Raw genomic sequence first — 20,244 nt, 5'->3', positions numbered from 1 at the left:
TAATAATGTTTTATGACATCTTAATTAATTTAATAATAAATTCATTATTCTTTTGTAGTTTTGTTGTTGTATGCCATGAAGTTTCGCAAACATGTGTTGAGATCGAGCAAAACATAAAAACACGCTTAGCATACAACTGCACTTACTATAGACACTGCTCCCATAAGACGAGTGAGTTTGGTCAGCTGTGAGCTTCAGCTATTTCCTGCCTTAACAACCAAATATCGATTGAGTCAATTCTAAGATTCTACCTGGAATTGTTGAGCATTACGTATGCTGCGCACGTGAGTTGACGTAACAAAAAAGGATTTCAACGCTGTAGCACTCATTAAGCCATATAGATTTGTGTGTAAGCTAGTTAGCTCTTGGCTTATAAACACACAAATACAATCTTCATAAATATGTATGATTTGTTTATCTTATGTCTTCGTGTTGTCTCAATATCAGATCAAAGCTAGAGCGCCTCTCAGCATGACGACTGTCCATCTAACGTGAACATGTCACAATTCTCTAGAACTTGAAATATTCAAACATAAGCTCATTAGACGCGCGTCTAGCGAGAAGAGCATCCATCCATCCATACCGGTGAGCCTTGAAATTTTGTGAATCGTTTTAAGATGCCGATCACATACATATATAAAAAATACATATGATCGCAAAGACTAATATACATATTTATATGTAAGTAAGTTGTGTCTTATTTGTTTATGGCATTAAAAGCTTTAGCGTAACCAATGCCTAGGTGATTACCTGGTTTTAGTGTGGGATATTGACATTTATGATTTTACGACTGAACCATTAACGAAGCTGAAATATACAGACCAATGAGTATTTTATGTTTTTTATGCAACTACGCTGTGATACAGTTATGTTAAGTGCCGGTTTAATTAAAGATCTGCGCTGCTCTGAAAATATCTTAGTGGAAATAGTAAATATGTCAATTGGAGTTAAGCTCTCGAGCTCCAGCTCATACAGTTGAACTTTCCTAACTCGAATCACCATAATCCACAAAAAAAACTTCGAATTAGAGAGACTTCGAGTTATGGGAGGTAATTTATATGGAATTCGAATTTCAAAAGTTCGTCGTGTTATGGAGAACTTCGACTTATAGAAGTTCGAGTTATGGAAGTTCAACTGTATATTTATAATTGCATAAAAGTATGATATTAAATATTTTTCTTTATGGTCTAATACAAAAATATTGACATAACATTATAACGGAATCTAAAAATATTTCCAAAAACCAGCTGCTGACCTAGACCGTGATGTTAATTTGTCGCATAAATTCATATATTTGAATATAATAATATTAATTTTAAATGCATACAGATGTTAAAAAGGTATATTTCTCTGATTGAAAAATAAAACGATGTGTGGAATTGATGACTGAAATACAATCCGATCGTTCTGATTCCCAAATAATGTAGCTTTTGTTCTAAATATACTAATCTCCCAAAAGAATTTCGATATGGATCCATCAGATATTTTTTCTTTCACTCCTTTTTATAGTGATGAGTTCCTTTTTATATTGCTGAATTCCAAATTTCAAAACTATCTCTACATACTAACAAAGCTATCCAACTACAGTATAACATCAGACTACACAGTGAATAAAAAGCTAAACCAATAACCATATTCAACATAAGTACTGATCTTACGATTTGTTAGTAGCTCAGGATATGGAAGAGGTTATGAAAAAAGAAATGAAACTTTTTCAATGCCGATCGTAAGCTATTGATGATCTCTTTACAATAAGGCGACAATCAACGAAATATCCTCTTTCTGCATATCGGTTAAAATAGTCTTGAGTGGCAGAACAGCAGTGGAGGATGTTGCCAGAAATAAACGACTTCCCATCTATTGGGTGCCAGCCCACAAGGGCATCGAGAGGCATAAAACTGTAATTTGAAAGCATGATCAACGTAGGTAAACCCATGCACTTATCGATAGAAGATAATGTAGAAACATAGTCGACATACTCACTATCGATGTCTGGATATGTCAAGACCAAGACACCAGAGAAACAATGGAGCACTTCTTGTGTGCTTGTCCTGCATTGTCAAGACAACTGCTTCAGTATTTAGGGACCCCACAGTACGACAATCCGGAAGATAAATCGTTAGTAAAACCACATAACCTTTTGAAATTCGCGTCAAACGCAGGCACCTACTTCACATTGACTACGTGACTTAAAGCACAGGACCAAAACTGGTCTAAATGTGGCTTCTTGGCCTACCAGACTAACCTAACCTACTACAATAAGAGTATGCCACAGTATTGGGAAATCAGAAACAACAAATGATTTGAGGTAATTGTAGAACTCCATCACGGCTAGCTAAATCGGATAGCATAGTTGAAAGTTAAAGCTTTATATAACCGAGAACTTTAATGACCTATTATGATCTAGTATCAGGGAAACTATCCAATTCCCATCCACAGAAGTATTCTCCAGGGAAATGAGCTTACTATTTTGCTACTGATGACGATGAAGAAATGATGTCAGCTGACGAAAAACCTCGAGTTACGTCTTAGTATCTGAACAGAACAGAAACTATTACTTTACAAATTCTACTCTCTAACACGGATACTTGAAGCATTTGGCTATAATGACGTCATCAAATGTTTGATATCGAAATTATGTTATATAAAAGCTTTGAGATATATTTTTAATTCTCGATATATGTATCTAACAAGCCTTCTCTGCATCTCAAAATTTCTACCGAACCTTGGGTTAGTCACTAATAAGGACTACTTCATCTGATATTTTAAATACGTGTATGGATTTCTCATGTATGTGAGTATTTTTCGGAAGAGTAGATGCCGACTGTCCGATTAAGGAATCAAATACTTATTAGTTGATCAAAGATTCAATCATGACACAGTCAATCTGCTGTGAACTCCGATCAAACTTTTAACAACAACCAATGATTAGTGTTCACATATGCTTGTCAACAGCATATGCATCGTATATGACAACCAATATTAGCTTTGAACAAATCAGTCGGTGTGATAACGGGAGACAAAATCTACAAGAAGCCAAAGAAGTGCAGATTTTCCAACAGGAAAAACAGCAAAAAAATCAATAAATAGTATTATCCCACTTTCTACGTTCACATGAAATCTTGTTGCTGTAAGATGACATCAGCGGCAGCAGCCACAGCAACCAACCTCCACAACTCAAGAAGACACATGTCAAAATATCAAAATACCCGTACAAGAAACACACAAGAAACAAGCATACCAAAAGGGGACAGTAAGAAAGCAGAGAAGATACCTTAGATATGCTTTTCGTGCGCACGCAGTAGCTTTCTTACGTTGCATCGCGTTACAGTTTCCCACGTCCGATGCGAGGCAAAGCAAAAAAAAGATGAATTTGTGATTAAAGTGAATGTGTGTCTGTATGTACATTAGGACAATTTCCATTCTTAGACATATTTTCATGGACATCCTTTGCTGCGCTTGTGCTTATTGCCTGCGGGAAAATCACTTTATTTTGATCTGTCGCCGAGGGTACGGAAAACGCCCAACGGCTGACAGCACATTACGCCAGCTCAAGATGCGAAATTGACGTGCTGCGTGTGGACCAAAAATGTGGCTGCTGATCCTGAGCGAGCAAAAAACACAAACAAAAATAATCGTAAATTAAAGTAAAGCAGAGTAAATGAAGAGAAGAAAATCTCGAAGGTCATCGAGTGCAAGTAACAACCCTTCGCTGACGTATCTTTCACGAAATGGGCCGGTCGAAATCATGAAAAACGCATGTTGTAAGATTGGTTTTGGTTGTTGTTGTTGGTTACTCTGCAACGGCGCGCTTAATACCGCTAATTTTCCATTTGGCGGATTTTCCATAATGCGACGCCGTCGATCAGTGTCCTCCTCTCAAGGGACACAGACACTTTGAAGCTGCCTGGCCGGGTCACTTGACAGCCGTGGAATAAGGAAAGCGAACGCTAGATAGTGTTGATTTGAGAGGCTGTTTGTGCCGTTCGGTCCACCTGGTTGATCTTGTTTACTTACAACAACAGCAAAGGCTAATGAGCTGTGTCTACATACTCCCTTTTTCTATGCCTGCAGACGCAAGAAAATAGGATTTGCATACGGACGGTACTTTGTTTGGTACCGCCTCGGCTACATATGTAGATGTCCGTATGTGTTGCATGAAGGTCGAACAAAGGCGCGCATTTTACACGTAAGGATGCTTTTGTCCAAGGCGAGTGTGTGCACGCTGTCCTGCCGCAGGACAATACATGACATTTGTAGGGCATGCGCGCAACTAGATGAACGGATGGACGGACGGACGGACCGAGCTGAGTCTTACACAATGCAAATTTGCATTTAAGATCACATCAGCGTGCTCGTAAATTCGCTGTAAATCCTTTCTCTTTTGTGTTGCTTCGCTTTTTGGTTCTTTGTATGGACATTTGCGGACATTTTTATTTTCTTTTTGATTTAGTATGGCCTCATGAGGATTTTCCCCGCTAATTGATGCTGCGTAATTCGCTTACTTGACCTGCTAATGAAAGATAGATAAACAAAAGCTCGCATGGCGGTTAAGTCAAAAGGAATCGGAGTCGCTTAAGACGTGAGTTTTCATGTGGGCTGCTGGATGAAAGGAGAAGGGTTGTCCAGTACATAGCTTTTCTTTAGCATACTCAATGCGCCTGCGGTGTATGCATAGTGGCTGGCTTTGTGTTTTGCTATACACTTCAAATAAGTATCTTTATAAATTTCCTTTGACTTCCATTGTTTGCGAGTTTACGTAAACTGGGGCAGCATTCGGTTGGAATTTATGACCGTTATAATTGTCAGTACGTTGTTGTAATTAAATTTCGTTTTAATTTACGAGGCGGCTGTGGCACACACAAAGCGGATATGCGCGGCACTGCTGTTGCAACTCTTTCGCCGCACCAACAACACACATGGCAGTAAGATTTTAAGTGGATTGTACGCCCGGTTTGTGGATTGTTTTGTTTGCGTGGCAGCAATTAGGAAATTCTAAATTGTTTTTGTTTGTGCTCGAGATTTTCATATTGGAGCACGCGCTCACCAAGAACCGGAAGTCTCTGTGCTGCCTTACTCGCACCTCAGCTCGAATGGGGGCTGCAATCCTGTGCAGCTCAGTCAGTCAGTTAGTCGCCTTGTGTTTTGTGTTTCACTTGAAGTTATTTTTACTTCCGATTTCAATCATACAAACATACACACACACACACATATATATATAAATAGTAATGAAATATCACTTTGTTGCATGCCGTTGCTTGTTAGCGGGCGGTGGAGTCGCGCATGCGCTTCCGAGTACGTACTGGTATGCGTGTATGTCAGTATGTGCGAAGAAAGTCTTCCCCACACATATGTCCTGGAATTTATCATCAACACCGTGATGACATACGCAACCAAGCGTATATGTTTGTCTGTATGCCTGGCTATAAAGTGTACTTAATGGAGGGTGGGGGAGTTGCGTTTAATTAAATCTTACACTGCATTATTTTTATCCCCACACTTGAAATATGCATTTGTTGCTATTTTTAGTGCTGAACTATAGGTTCGTACTTCCCGAAACGGATCTTTGTTTATATTCAATACATATTATTTCAGCTGCCTTGATTAGTGGTTTATACAACGCAAGAATAATTATTACTAGGCTCATACGTGGTGTGTTCAAGAAATAACGGGAATTGTAAAATTGAAACTTTCACGGCTTACTTTGTCTGTAGCAGTCGCTAAGGTTAGAGGTGTTCTTATGAACTTGGTGATTCTCGTTTGTTTAAATCTTGACTTTTAACTATTTGCAAAAATAAAGAGAACCTTAAATGGCCGTCGTTGAACAAGAGGTATTGCAGAAAGATCCAACGACTATCACAAAAATCGAATTGAGGATTGTTCCGACGATTGGAAGAAGCGCTGGCATAATATCGAATGGTGACTTGTTTAAGGGCGTCAATTTAAATGTAGACGAATCACGAAATTTCAAAAAACAAGAATTCCGTTAACACAAGATAATCGGCCGACTAAGCGTACTATTCGCAACACCATCATCCATCTTGAGACCCAGAATTCAGTATTGCATAATATTTGACCGAATAGAAACGGTCAACAACGGTTTGGTGTGGTTTGTGGACCGGTATAATCATCGGTCCATATATCTACAAAAAATGATGCCGCTGAGAATGGTACCGTCAATGGCGACCGTTATCGCGCCATGATAACCGACTATTTGATGCCAGAAATTGAAGCTCGTGATCTCGGCGACATTTGGTTTCAACAAGACGGCGCCACTTCCCACACATCGCTTCAATCAATGGATTTATTCAGAGAACTCTTCGGTGAGCTGATAATTTCATGTTTTGGGTAGGTCGATTGGCCACCAATATCGTGTGATATCACATCGTTAGAATTTTTCCCGTGGGGATATGCAAAGTCTATATCTATCTATGCGGACAATCCCGCTTCGATTCAGGCTTTGGAGCAAAACATCATGCGTGTCAATCGCCAGTTACGAGTAGAAATGCTGAACGAGTTATCGGAAATTGGACTCAACCATCTGAGACGTCACGGCCAACATTTGGAAGAGATAATCTTAAAAAAAATAAATGCCAAAGAATGTTCGTTTGAATGATAATAAACATTTCCCATTAAAATTGAATTTTCTTCCTTTTTTTCTTTAAAAAAATAGGGAACCTCGAAATGGATATATCGGGTTTCAATTGAGGTTCCTAATTAAAAAGTGGTAGAGTTAATTAATCTTAGTACAGCTTAGAACTTTATTCAGTTCTATAAACCTACAGACAGGCTATTATTTTCTAAAGCATGGACGTTTTGCAAAGTATCCAGTTCAATCTATCACATATTTATAATCCATATACCATAAATAAGTCCATACCATAGCTCACAAATGGGATTACGCACTTAAATTTTCTCTATATACTGTATACATATTAGAATATATTGCTCTGCTATATACAACTTTTCGAAATATGGATTTATGTGGATATTGATCTTTAAAATTGCATACAATCGGCACAAACTAATTGCAATAATTATTGAATAATTTTCTATAATTTAATTCCATAATTGTACAATTACGGAGGTATTTAGTATATGTTTGTAATTGTAGTCCATTTATACTATGTTAGAGGTTTGACCGAGAAATTTTATATATGCGAACTCCGAATAAAACTTGTAGACTTTATAAATTTTTAGAACGCAAAATACCGAAATCGGAGGTTGCCGAGTGGTGAGCGCTATACGAAAAAAAAAAGTTTTAAAGTTAGACGAGCTGTCGAATCAACGAGCGCAGATCGTTTGGTGTGATACCACATGCCGTTACTGACAACCTAGAGTAATTTCAGCACGTTTTCGGTATTAAATAATTAAATATAAATTGTAAAACGAAATTGTTTAATAGTGCGACTTGTTCATATTGAATTTGAAAGCATTCCAGTTTTAGTTGTACATAGCTTCAGAACAAAGTAAACGTTATATCAACGCGTGTGCTCGTGAAATTACAATTAATTTGGAATTCAAAATGGTTGTAGACTTATTTAAGTGGATCGTCTTCTACCATTTTACTGCAGCACATATTGTGGTGAGACAGTTTTGAAGTATTTTAAGGTTAAATCTTCACAACTAAAGGGTGATTTTTTAAGAGCTTGATAACTTTTTTATAAACGCATAAAATTTGCAAAATCTCATCGGTTCTTTATTTGAAACGTTAGATTGGTTCATGACATTTACTTTTTGAAGATAATTTCATTTAAATGTTGACCGCGGCTGCGTCTTAGGTGGTCCATTCGGAAAGTCCAATTTTGGGCAACTTTTTCGAGCATTTCGGCCGGAATAGCCCGAATTTCTTCGGAAATGTTGTCTTCCAAAGCTGGAATAGTTGCTGGCTTATTTCTGTAGACTTTAGACTTGACGTAGCCCCACAAAAAATAGTCTAAAGGCGTTAAATCGCATGATCTTGGTGGCCAACTTACGGGTCCATTTCTTGAGATGAATTGTTCTCCGAAGTTTTCCCTCAAAATGGCCATAGAATCGCGAGCTGTGTGGCATGTAGCGCCATCTTGTTGAAACCACATGTCAACCAAGTTCAGTTCTTCCATTTTTGGCAACAAAAAGTTTGTTAGCATCGAACGATAGCGATCGCCATTCACCGTAACGTTGCGTCCAACAGCATCTTTGAAAAAATACGGTCCAATGATTCCACCAGCGTACAAACCACACCAAACAGTGCATTTTTCGGGATGCATGGGCAGTTCTTGAACGGCTTCTGGTTGCTCTTCACCCCAAATGCGGCAATTTTGCTTATTTACGTAGCCATTCAACCAGAAATGAGCCTCATCGCTGAACAAAATTTGTCGATAAAAAAGCGGATTTCACATTTCGAACCGAACACTGATTTTGGTAATAAAATTCAATGATTTGCAAGCGTTGCTCGTTAGTAAGTCTATTCATGATGAAATGTCAAAGCATACTGAGCATCTTTCTCTTTGACACCATGTCTGAAATCCCACGTGATCTGTCAAATACTAATGCATGAAAATCCTAACCTCAAAAAAATCACCCGTTATAATGTACTGATTATATTTCCATTGTAGTCAGCATTTACTTTCACTGGAATTAGTACAAGAATTGGAGATACCGAAGTCGTGGAAAACTTGCAGTTTTCATTGGTTCAACACAACGGTATTAAGAGACTAAATGGTACTTACGCACAACGCACTGTATTCCGGTTTGTCGAAGCGAATTTGACGATTGATCTGGAACAAGCACGCAATAAGAGAACACGCTTTTTAGACACAAAACTAAATCTTTGCAATTTTTTGGATGGCAAATATAACAATAATCAGTTACTCAGACATATTCTCAAGAGCTTAACAAAGTCAAAAACATTCCGACAGAAGTGTCCACTCCCAGCAGTGAGTATCAATCTGATACATTTAATAATGACGAATAAACTAAATTTGTATATATTTATATATTTCAGCATCATTTGTTTAAGGTGGATATGGTAGATATAGGTTCAGTTTATACAAGCTATTTGCCAAATGTGTCATTTCTGGCGACCTTAAGGATGCATCAAAAAGGACACTTGTATGGTCAAATCGATCTAATGGGATATTCAAAATAAAATAAAACAAACAATATTGTAATAAATGAAGCATCTCAAATATTGATCTTGTCCTTTCTTCAAAATGGTTTGATATTTGTAGACATTTGGGAGGACTCTTTTTTGGCAATTTGAGACAATATCGACATTAATCTCTCATGGGATTAAATAATAAACTTAAAGCTTTATCTAATTACTGGTCGTAGAAAAAACAAGTAAGGAAGGGTTAAGTTTGGGTGTAACCCATATATTCGACATAAAGTCCACTAGAATAGCGAAAGTAATTCATATATGTATATGAGGGCTAAGGTCATTCCTGAATCCTCCAAAGACTATGCGCTCACTTAATTTTGCTAATATATCTTACATATTAACCGATATATACGGTATAAAGTCCACCGTAATTTTGAAAATTCGTATACTAGCTAGCTACATGAAGTATTACCCGATTTTGGCACAGAGCCACACTATTATAAGGAAAACATATTCTCTAAATTTCTTTTGTATATCTGTGAGATTTACTTATATTTTCGATAAAAAAATTTGTACCGAGCCCTGAGGTCCACATGTTCGGTATCTGGGGCCTTGAAAAGTTATAGTCCGATGCTTATAAGATGGGTGATGCTACACTGGAAACTCAATATTTCAGCAAAGTTTAATTCGATATCTTCACTAGAGCTTAATTTATAGATTGATAATCGCCCACTTAACAGCTGGGCTTTATAATTGTGGTAGAAAGAAAGTAGGCGTGATTGTGAACCGATTTCTCTCATTTTCAAACTCTAGCTCTGCAATGCCAAGGAAATGTTACGTTGAAATTGGTCGAATAGTTTTTGACCATAAGTAGGTGCAGCCACGCCCATTTCAAATTTTGTATACAAATTTTGAGTACAGCCCTCCTGTACCATACCTTACTGGATTAAAGCATCTTCAGTTGTTTTCAAAATAAACTTTATATGGGAGATAGGCGTGGTTATAATCTGATTTCCTCCATTTCCAGATTGTATAAGGAAGTGCTTGAGCGAAACGACTCCTGGAAGTTTGTTTGATATAGCTTTAGTAGTTTCCGAGATATGTACAAAAAACTATCGGACGGGACCACTTTCCCAAAAAAAAGTACTTCCAAATATGCCCCTCCTAGTGAGATCCTATGTACCAAATTTTACTTTTATAACTTTATTTATGGCTTTTAATATGTTCTTGGTTTTCGCCATTTTGTGGTCCGATTTCGCCCATCTCATGTCGCCAGGCCGTATGAAGTATACCTTTGAAGTCTGTTAAGTCTATTGGATCTCTAAACATATACATAAATCGAGGATTATATATAAGTATACTTGTTATATTTGCAGTAACCTTGAGCATATGCAAAAATGGATGCAAATTTTGAAATGATACTTCGGCTATATCGTGTGCGCTAAAATTACGCTATTTAAATATAGCTCGATAATTATCATATTGGCTCATGTAAATTAAAATAATTTTTCAAGCGGAAAATTTCAATTTATAATAGTTTTCAAATTTCTTAACAGGGGTACTTCCGTTTGCGCTGTAATATAGTACGGTCAATATTTCCGCTGCAAAAATGTTAACCGAGCAGGGAACCATAATATTTGTATTACTATTTAAGATCCTGATCCTTTATCAGTGCAACATAAAATATACGGTGGTAGGCAAGTTTGAAACGAAACATAACTATTTAAATAATACTAAATTTATAAATTTTAATCGAATGTTCTCAGTCGCCGATAACATTGACTGGAACTACTTATAGGGTTGTAGATCCAACTCTTGTGGAATTTCTTGAAATATTATTGGTAGAACACGATGGTATTAATAAACTGAATGGAACTTTTGGATTTTATGGTGAGATGCATTTTATAGAAGCTGAGATGAGTATCGATTTGGATCGACTATCTAACAAACAAGCGCGTATTTTCTATATGAAACTGGACGGTTGCAAATTTCTGAAATCGAAATATAAAAATAATCGTTTACTTGAATTCGAAAAGGTTTGATGCGTTCACAAAGTTTTCTGCAAACCTGTCCAATTCCACCGGTAAGTGTTTAAATCAAATATGTTAGCTGTCTTCGATTCGCCACGTCTAGTTACGTTCTCTTGGTAATATGCTGTGTACATTGATTTCGCACGAGACTTCATTGTTCGCTTCACGCAATTTCCAAATCTAGACGAATCGAAGTCAGTTATAGTAAATAATGCATATATTTTTAACACATACATATATGATTTTTTTTTTGTTTTTTTAGCATCACCCGTTTAAATTAGAGCTATTAGATATCACTGATATGTACCCAATCTATCTGCCAAATGTCACATTTACTATGACTGGAAAGCTATATACGCGTGGACATCTATTATGGGAAATGAATCTAACTGGTTTTACAAAAGATAACAATAGAAGCAAGAATGTTACTGCATCAAGTATTAAGTAAAGCAGTGAAAATAGTTCATTTATTAATTTCAATATATGTATGTATGTCTATGAAAATGGTTATGGGCAAATAATAATTGAGGACTTGAGTTTTTTAAAAGCTTTTATATATAAGGATGAAAAAATCGAACGAGAGAGAGAGTGTTAATCAACGTAAATGATTTTTATTAGACTGACGTATTTCGTTACAAACAAAACCCGAAATGCTAAGAGAGAACCGACAGAGTCTGAACTCTGATATTCGGATTATGCCAAGAAAAATCTGCTCACAGGTGGGCAGAGACAGTCATATCTCATAAAGTGTGATCCAAGTCTAGGTACTTTTTCCTATAACCAATAACCTATCATCTTATTTTCGTTCAGTATTGTTTGGCATTTTATCATGGAAAGACTTACGTCTGAACAACGTTTACAAATTATTCCACCTTTTTATGAAAATTCACGTTCTGTAAGGAATGTGTTTCGCGCGCTTTGTCCAACTTATGGTCAACATAATCGGCCTACTGAGCGTACTATTCGCAACACCATCATCCATCTTGAGACCCAGACCCAGTATTGGATAATATTTGACCGAATAAAAACGGTCAATAACGGTTTGGTGTGGTTTGTGGGCCGGTGATAACCGACTATTTGATGCCTGAAATTGAAGCTCGTGATTTCGGCGACATTTGGTTTCAACAAGACGGCGCCTCTTCCCACACATCGCTTCAATCAATGGATTTATTCAGAGAACTCTTCGGTGAGCAGATAATTTCATGTTTTATATATATATATCTATATATACATCTATCTATGCGGACAATCCCGCTACGATGCAGGCCTTGGGCAAAACAACACGCGTATCATTCGCCAGTTACCAGTCGAAATGATCGAACTAATCATCTAAAATTGGACTCAACGGTTGGGTCATTTGAGACGTAGCCACGGCCAACATTTGAAAGAGATAACTTTTAAAAAATAAATGCCTAAGAATGCTCTTTCAAATGCTAATAAGCATTGCCCTTTAAATTTGAATTTTCTGGGTTTTTTTCTTAAAAAATGTAGGGAACCACGAAATGGATCCCCATTTAGTTAGGACTGGATTATGATCAATCCGATCCAAGAGCTTGAGTAACAGTAGTCTAAGACAGAGTTTTGGTGAATCCATTCCGATTTATTTTGTTTAAAGGATTCACTGAGCACTGAAGTCGGCTGGCAAATAAGAGATACTCGTCCGTCAGCAAATGTTATTCTTGGAACATGCAGTCTTCGAGTGTGACGGTTTTGAAACCCCACCCCCCCTTGTTTTAAAAGAACAAATCTAATATATAAAGTAATGAGTTAGTTTTAAGTGGATTGGATTCAATATTATTTTACCTTCAGCCCATATTGAGTAAAAATAATAAAGTTAGGTTAGGTTAAAATCAAAATTTGTTTAGAGAATCAGTTACACTAACTCCTCCGAAACAAACGAAACCCAAAATTCGTGATTCTTGTTTTTGACTACTTTGAATTGCAGCAACAATAAAGTATTAAGACTATTTAATTAACAATGGGCAATTTATTTTGCTGCGCATTGCCTAAATTTGCCTACATAAATAGTGTCACTGCGCAATTGAAGATACGGGCATTGAGGTATACATGCGCATGCGCACATCTTCCTGTGCGCAGAATGCACTTTGATAGACGGCAGATGTGCGCTGCGCTGAGAAAGTAAAATCCGCAAAGAAAGTGAAATTTATTGATTCAGGGAATTAGAGGAAAGAAATTGCGCAAACCCCTGAGAAATAAATAAATGAGTTGCAAAGATTTGTGCATTGCAGCCCTAGCAAATAATATTAGCTAATGCATATACATACATACATATGTATAGATGATATTATTTGCACTGCAAATGGTGTACGGTACACCTTGATCTGTATGTGTTATCAATTTGTGATTGTCATTTTTGCGTTTTTGCTTGCGAGATCCTTGCCGGCACTTACACCCAAGCTGCATGCTTGAATATTTGGCTTACCGCGTCTGCGTCGAGTATTGATTGCATATGTTTGTTGGTATTGGTGGTAGCACTGTGAGTCTGTGTGCAAATAGTGCTTTGACTCGTCTTACGCGAAATTTGTAAGTTTCCCTAATTTTTTTTTCTTTTGCACAATTACATAACACACAATCGACACTTTCTCCGCAAATCAATTGCGACAAACAGAAACAAAACCCCAGGCAGCCAACGCGCACAAGCATTCAAAAAAAACTGAAGCATTCAAAGATTTCCGATCAATAATCTTTGAGGCACTTTTCCCTCCGCACATTGTGTTCGCTGCACCCTTTCACCTGGTCGTTAACCCTTCGCCGCGGCACATGCAGCATTTGAAAGGAAAATCCACTTTCTTCCGTTGTAGCGGAAGTAAAGATCAAAGTATCGATTGAGCGCAAATTGATGTTATGCACTTCTTCGGCACGTCTCGTCTCGTCTCTCGAGGTGTTAGTTTAGACTTGCGCCGGTGCTCGTTTTTGCGCGCTTCATTGCACACCGCATTTGCGAATCGTGTGCACTCGTTCGTGTCGTTTGGATTAACCCTTCATAGTTATTGGATGGTAGAAGGGGGTATGGAGGGGGTTTCAGCAGAGTAATCGAAGCACTACCGCAAAAATATTTCGTTGCAGCAAAGTTGGTGGTTAGTACCAAGACAGATTGCCGAAAATGATGAGAGATGCTGTCGGGGTGGTGGGAATTGCACGACGAAAGCATTCTAGACGACAGAAAGAAAGCACAGCGTATGTATGTATGCATTATTGAAAAAAGAATTATTGTAGATAGCGACAAAGACGCCGCATAGCTGAAGTATGGAAATCAATAAATAATAGATGAATGCATAATTTCAGTAATTTAAGGCACGACGAAGGTGCGTTGGGTGCACCATTCAGCACAGTATTAGGCGCTTTACAGAGGTTGTAGTTCATACAAATTCACTGGTGACCCAACTCACTGACAAACTGTTACATTTGCAAGCCGTTCAATCGTTTTTGCATTAGTAACTGTGAATTTTCTGCCGATTTCCGCGCATTAGCATGTAGCTTACAACAACAACACCGTTCGTTCTCTAACCTTTATGAGTTAGCATTTTCCTAATACAACAACAATAAAAAATTTCCATTTCAACGCCATTGAATGCCACTGCTGCTGCTGCCACATTTGGTGGCAAGATCACGTGCTGCGCAAACTTTTCACCGTTGGTGATTTATACGCGTTTATTTACATTCGCGGAAAGCCACATGCAAGTGTTGCATGTAATAATGAAAATTTTTCAAAACAAAACTGTGCTTCAATTAAGGTTAAGAGGGTATTTTTGACACACTTGAAAAATTGCGCCATTGTCCCGCACTCTTTTGCTATCGATCACTTGCCATTGTTATGCAAAAAAAAAAAACAAATATTTCGAAAGTTGAAAATATGTTTTTTCGAAATTTCCTTTTTCGCTGCCAACGGCAATGATTTATTTCTTTTATTTTCATTTTATTGCATTGTATTTGTTGTTGGAGTCTTAAGGGGGTTAAGCCAGGCGGCTAATATGCATACAATGCACCGTTTCTTGTCTAGCTGTTAATTGGATTTATATGCGTTGATTGTGGAAAATTTGCATATTAGCAGTCACCGACTGTTAGGCAACGCTGCGTAATTGCCAATCATGGGCACCGGTGAGGTTAGGTTGTATGGCGTAAAGTCAAACTGAAACAGTTGGAGATGCGTTAGTTGGCAGTTAATTACACTGGTAGTTGTAGTTGGAAATTTTGAACTCATGCTTAGGGTTTTTCATATGAAGAAGCCATTTGTGTATAGACAAAATTGCTCATTCAGCCCTAGTTTGGAGACGAAGCTTCGCCGGTACCTCAAAAACTATATGGAATGATATAATTTAAAGTTTTATTTATTTGTTAGATTTATTAGAGTTTTAGTATGGATAGTCGTGAAATGAATGAACTCACGAACCTTCCGAATTGTTTTGAATATCAGCTGTGATTCGGTTCATTAGCTCAAGAATTGTCTATGAGTGTTAACATCTCTAATTGACATGGATGCCGGGTCATACAGAAATTGCTGAGAACTGCAGAGCGTATGAACTCCACAATCATGCTATAAAGCCTGCCAAACGCGAACTGCAATTGACGTTTGGAGGAAGGCGATGCGATCCTCCACTGCGCAGCATTCGCAATATTGAGGTTGAAGCATCCGGGTAGTTCTACCTTTGACGTAACAAGCGAACTTGCCGGAATTGACATTAGCTGAATCATAAAATTTTATGCATAATAGTCTTCTTTGCGATCTATACTCAATGTCTTAAGACAGTTTTTGTTATGGAATTCAGCATTATCTCTTACTTAGCACTGTACCAAATTCTTGAATAATTCAATAATTCCAGGCTTAAGTGATATAAAAGTTTATAACGGAACGATCCGAAGTTAATACGAAGTTGGCTGAACGTCCCTCAGTACAGTGTTTATATTATCGGATGGTACTATATATTTTTACCTTCATATAAAGAATCGGATACAATTTTTTTTGGATATTTAAGATCTAGCAAGCTAAGACGTCTTGCACGAAAATATAACTTGAAATAATTCGACGAAATTCTTTACCAATATTACTTCCTTGTAAAGTTTGGAGTCTGTGATCTAATTCCATTATTAGAACAGCATAAAAAGGTTATAAAAAAAGTTAACTCATTAAGTTAGATGGAAATATATTGTATCATAGTTCTCTGTTTAAAATCCTTTCCAGAATTTAATACAAGTACTGCAGACCTTTATTTTTTCATGTAAGAGGTTCATTGACATACTTGCCCTTAGCAAGGTTCAGCCCTAAGCAATGGAAGGTCTTTACTGGACACTGTCCAATGGTCTCACATGCCGTAAGACTTAGCATTAATGACGAGATTGAAACATCACAACACTTTTTCCTTCGATGTCCAGCTTTCGCCAGATTTAGGCTGAAATATCTTGGTAGTGATAGTTTTGGCGAACCGGATAGATTAGCTCGAAGATATTGGGTATTTATAGTTAGTAGTTCGTGATATCAAGGACGGGCGATTTTAGCTCTCCAAGTGGGATCCATGGGATCAGCCCTTTAACCTAAACCATGGATTATTTTGCAATCGCCTTTCATCGTTTCCGCTTCTAATAATTGACTTCTTTCAAAAACCGATGGACTCACAAGTTTTCAAAAAGGGTTTCTCAAGTACACTATGTTTATATTGTACTATGAGGTTGAGTTTTCAGAATAAGAGATTAATGTCTAAATATAAATACTTTCATTAAGAGAAAGCTCAAAAGCTTCGTGACTTTCAGTTTGTATAACAAATTCATTTAACTTAAATTCAGTATATAGAATAAAAAAAAATTTTTGAACACATTTTTTCTTAGAAAAATAAACAAAATACTGAATACTTTTAAATTAAGAGTTTCATATGCAAATTTAGCGATTTAAAATTCATATTATCATATGAAGTATTTACATAAAAGCTCTACCAGATTATTTTCACCCAAAACAGTATAAGTAATCCCGGAGATTAGAAATGCCTCTAGATTAAATTACAGCTCAGTTTCTACTAAATTGAACCACCAAGGGAGAGAACACTATGAAACTCATTAAAAATTTTCCCGTAAATTTATTTGCTTTAAAGATCTTTTTTTCTTAAAAAATGGCCCGAAGGAAAACGCTTGTAATTGTGATACAAAAAATGTACCCAAAAATGGGATAATACACATTTTTTTAGGAAAATAAAAGATTATGAAATCTTATAGTAAAAGGAGAAAAAAAGTGTACAAAAAAGGGTTTAGACTTGTTCGAAGAAAAAAAATAAGAAAAGCTTAACAAATAGCGGCTGTTAAGGGTAATGAATAATTATGGCAAAAAAATCAATTTTAGGTAAAAAAAAACAACAACAGTTATTGCGCGTTTAACTGTTTTTTAACACCAAAAATCGTTTTGCTAAGCTAATTTCCACAAAAAAAAATAAATAAAAAATAAATGGATAGAAATAAGAAAAAAAAAGATTACAAAAGAGGTGAGAAATTGTGGAAAAATGGGTGGGTAAGCGCAGGCAGACAATACAAAAACTTTGTCGTTATATCAGTTACAACGAAAACTGTGACGTTTAATGCATTCTTTTACAGTTTTTTATGCCGCTTTTTGTATTTCCCTACACAATGCACCCCTCAAAGAAACACACCGTTTGCGATGTAAGAAAAGTAAAAGCAAAAAGCAAAAGAAAAAGGGGAAAAGTTGAAAATCACGACGTTTTGTGTGTAACTTTATAGCTGACAAGAGAATCAAATAAAAAATTTGAAGTGGAAAAAATCAAGAATACAATAAAATCTTCGAAAAAAAGTAGTGTTGATTGGGGAAAAAAGCAAAAAAGCAAGCGCAGTGGAAAAATGCAGTTATTATAGGAAAATTATGAACGTTAAACGAAACAATGTACGAAATAAGGGTAAACAATGGGGGAGCGAGAAAACTCAAATGACGAGGGTAATGGGTTAAAGCGTAGCTCAAAAAAGTGGAAAAAATGTAATGTTCAATTAAAAGAAGAAAAAAAAAACAGTTTTCCCCCACTTTAACCGAACAGAAAATTTATGAAACTGCGTTTTCAGTGATTGGAGTACATTATTTTCTGCTTGTTTGCTGGATTGTCTTCTGACAGCGACAAGCTAGTATGGAAACACAGAGTTGCATGTGTGTTGGTATGAAAACTGGTTGAACGCTGTCGCTTTTGTGTCGGACAAGATGACTGAGTGGCTTTTGAGTTGGTTTATTGTTTCATTAAATATTCAAAAGCAACGCACAATGCACTGCAGCCGAAGTGCCACGAAATTATTATCATAACTTTGAAGAGTAGAGTGTGAGGCCTGCTGCAAGGATGCTACATGTTTTCTTGATGACTTGTGGAAATTGTCGAATTTTCCCAAGTTTCTTCAAAATGCTTGTTCTGCTTTACATATCTAACGTGAAGAAGCGTCTTTAAACTGCGGTTATCTTTGCAGCTGTATACTATGGTACAAGTAATTATGCACGACACTGAGATAAACAAAAAAACACTAATAATATTTGCATAGTAATCGTTTGGATTTCACATTTGTAAGTTGTGCCGCAGACCAGTTTCTTGCACCACCCCATTTTTTGCCTTTGATGCCACCGTTACGACCTTGGCTGCTGGGAGAAGTTGCTTTTTTTTGTTGTTGTTTGCTTCCTTATCCCATTTCCTTACAATAACCCTCATCTTACACATAACGCTGTCGCTACAATAACAACAAACACACTGAGGCACTTACTTGCATTGATTTCGCCGGTTGCTGCCGTGTGAAGATCACTGTCCCAGTTGCAGTCACCTTTAAATAAAAAAAATTGAAATAACAAAAAAAAAATCAAAAGAAGTGTCAGTGTGTATGAAATGTAAGAAAGAAAAAAAAACATGTCTAAATGTGAATATGAAATGTATTTGCATATACCTATGAGGACCCTGTAGGAAATTTTTGAAAAATGCAATTCGTAACTCGAATTTTTTTAAATTTTTGCAATAATGTGATCTTCAGACCACGAAGTAGTACCAAATTCTTTGATGTATCGGTAATCCAAGCTATGTAGCTTTTACAACATATCAGTTTTCATAACAGTAGATATTGTGATTAATAAGATTCGCTCGAAATAAGAGAATAATTTTTAACCAAATTGAATACCAAGAAGATTTTTAATGCTTAGAAGCTTTTAAGGCCTAAAAGCTTTTTAATTCCTAAAAGCTTTTAATGCCGAAAATCTTTCGAAGCACAGAAGTAAGGCTTTCTTGTGTGGCAAGAGCTAGTTTTAGCGAACTTTCGGTGTAAGACGTTGATAATAATCTGCTGACCAAGATTTATTTAGGTACATAAAAGAAGTTTTTGTAGTTGTTGTTGTTAAAAATTCCAACATTTTATTCGATATGTAGGTTACGTCTCTCGACAGTCCAGCTTGGACCGAAATAGATTTTATTACATTCCAAAGGATAACATTTCTTCTAATACAAATCGTTCATTTCCTACAGGGCAGCTCTTAAGTGCAAGCGCATCTCTATTTCCATATATGGGTGCCTAAGTGCATTTACGCCTTTTTCTCACCTAACTCAACCTCGTTTTTGGGCAACAGCACCCTACCTTACAGACACACACTCATACAAACATAGTACATCAACAAGCATCACTGGCATTCAAGTTCTCCTAGCTATCGACCTCGCTATGAGATTATTTTGTTTGGCGGTAGAATCGATTAAAGAACTAACAACAGGCGAAAAAGGCTTGTTACATTCCTCGAGACACAGTTGCAGTCATGTAAATATTAACATACCCATACACACATATGTTCATACGGACGCGCTGTGTTGCATGCCGCGTATGTAGCGGCAAGTTGCCAATGCCACACCTTTGTTCTGCAGGCATCACATGCTGACACGTTGTTATCCTTTTTCGCTAATATTGCATACATACAAACATACATATATATATGTATGTGTGTGCCTCTGCTACCTCAACATTTTGTTTGTGTTCACCCGTTGCTAGTGTTAGTCTTATTTATGTTAATGAATTCCATTATGCAAAGTGTTGCATGAAAATTCCCGTGAAGATCGTGTGTATGGCCATATAATTGCATTTTTGTTTTTGTTGTATTGTATACTCATATATATT

General features: G+C 36.8%; 1 protein-coding gene across 3 annotated transcripts in view; it reads right to left on the bottom strand.

Moving 5' to 3' along the window:
• The window catches only part of LOC128922338 (O-acyltransferase like protein-like), a 177,703-nt gene that overhangs the window by 122,338 nt on the left and 35,121 nt on the right, over positions 1-20,244 (bottom strand). For all 3 annotated transcript variants that reach the window (XR_008471579.1, XR_008471578.1, XR_008471577.1), the window contains exon 2: positions 18,862-18,918. The gene's annotated coding sequence lies outside the window, so the exon portion shown is untranslated. The remainder of the gene's footprint in view (positions 1-18,861; positions 18,919-20,244) is intronic.

Source organism: Zeugodacus cucurbitae, chromosome 2 (genome assembly GCF_028554725.1).
Source record: "Zeugodacus cucurbitae isolate PBARC_wt_2022May chromosome 2, idZeuCucr1.2, whole genome shotgun sequence".
In the NCBI taxonomy this organism is placed as follows: Eukaryota; Metazoa; Arthropoda; class Insecta; order Diptera; family Tephritidae; genus Zeugodacus; species Zeugodacus cucurbitae.
This window is presented reverse-complemented; position numbering and strand designations above follow the sequence as displayed.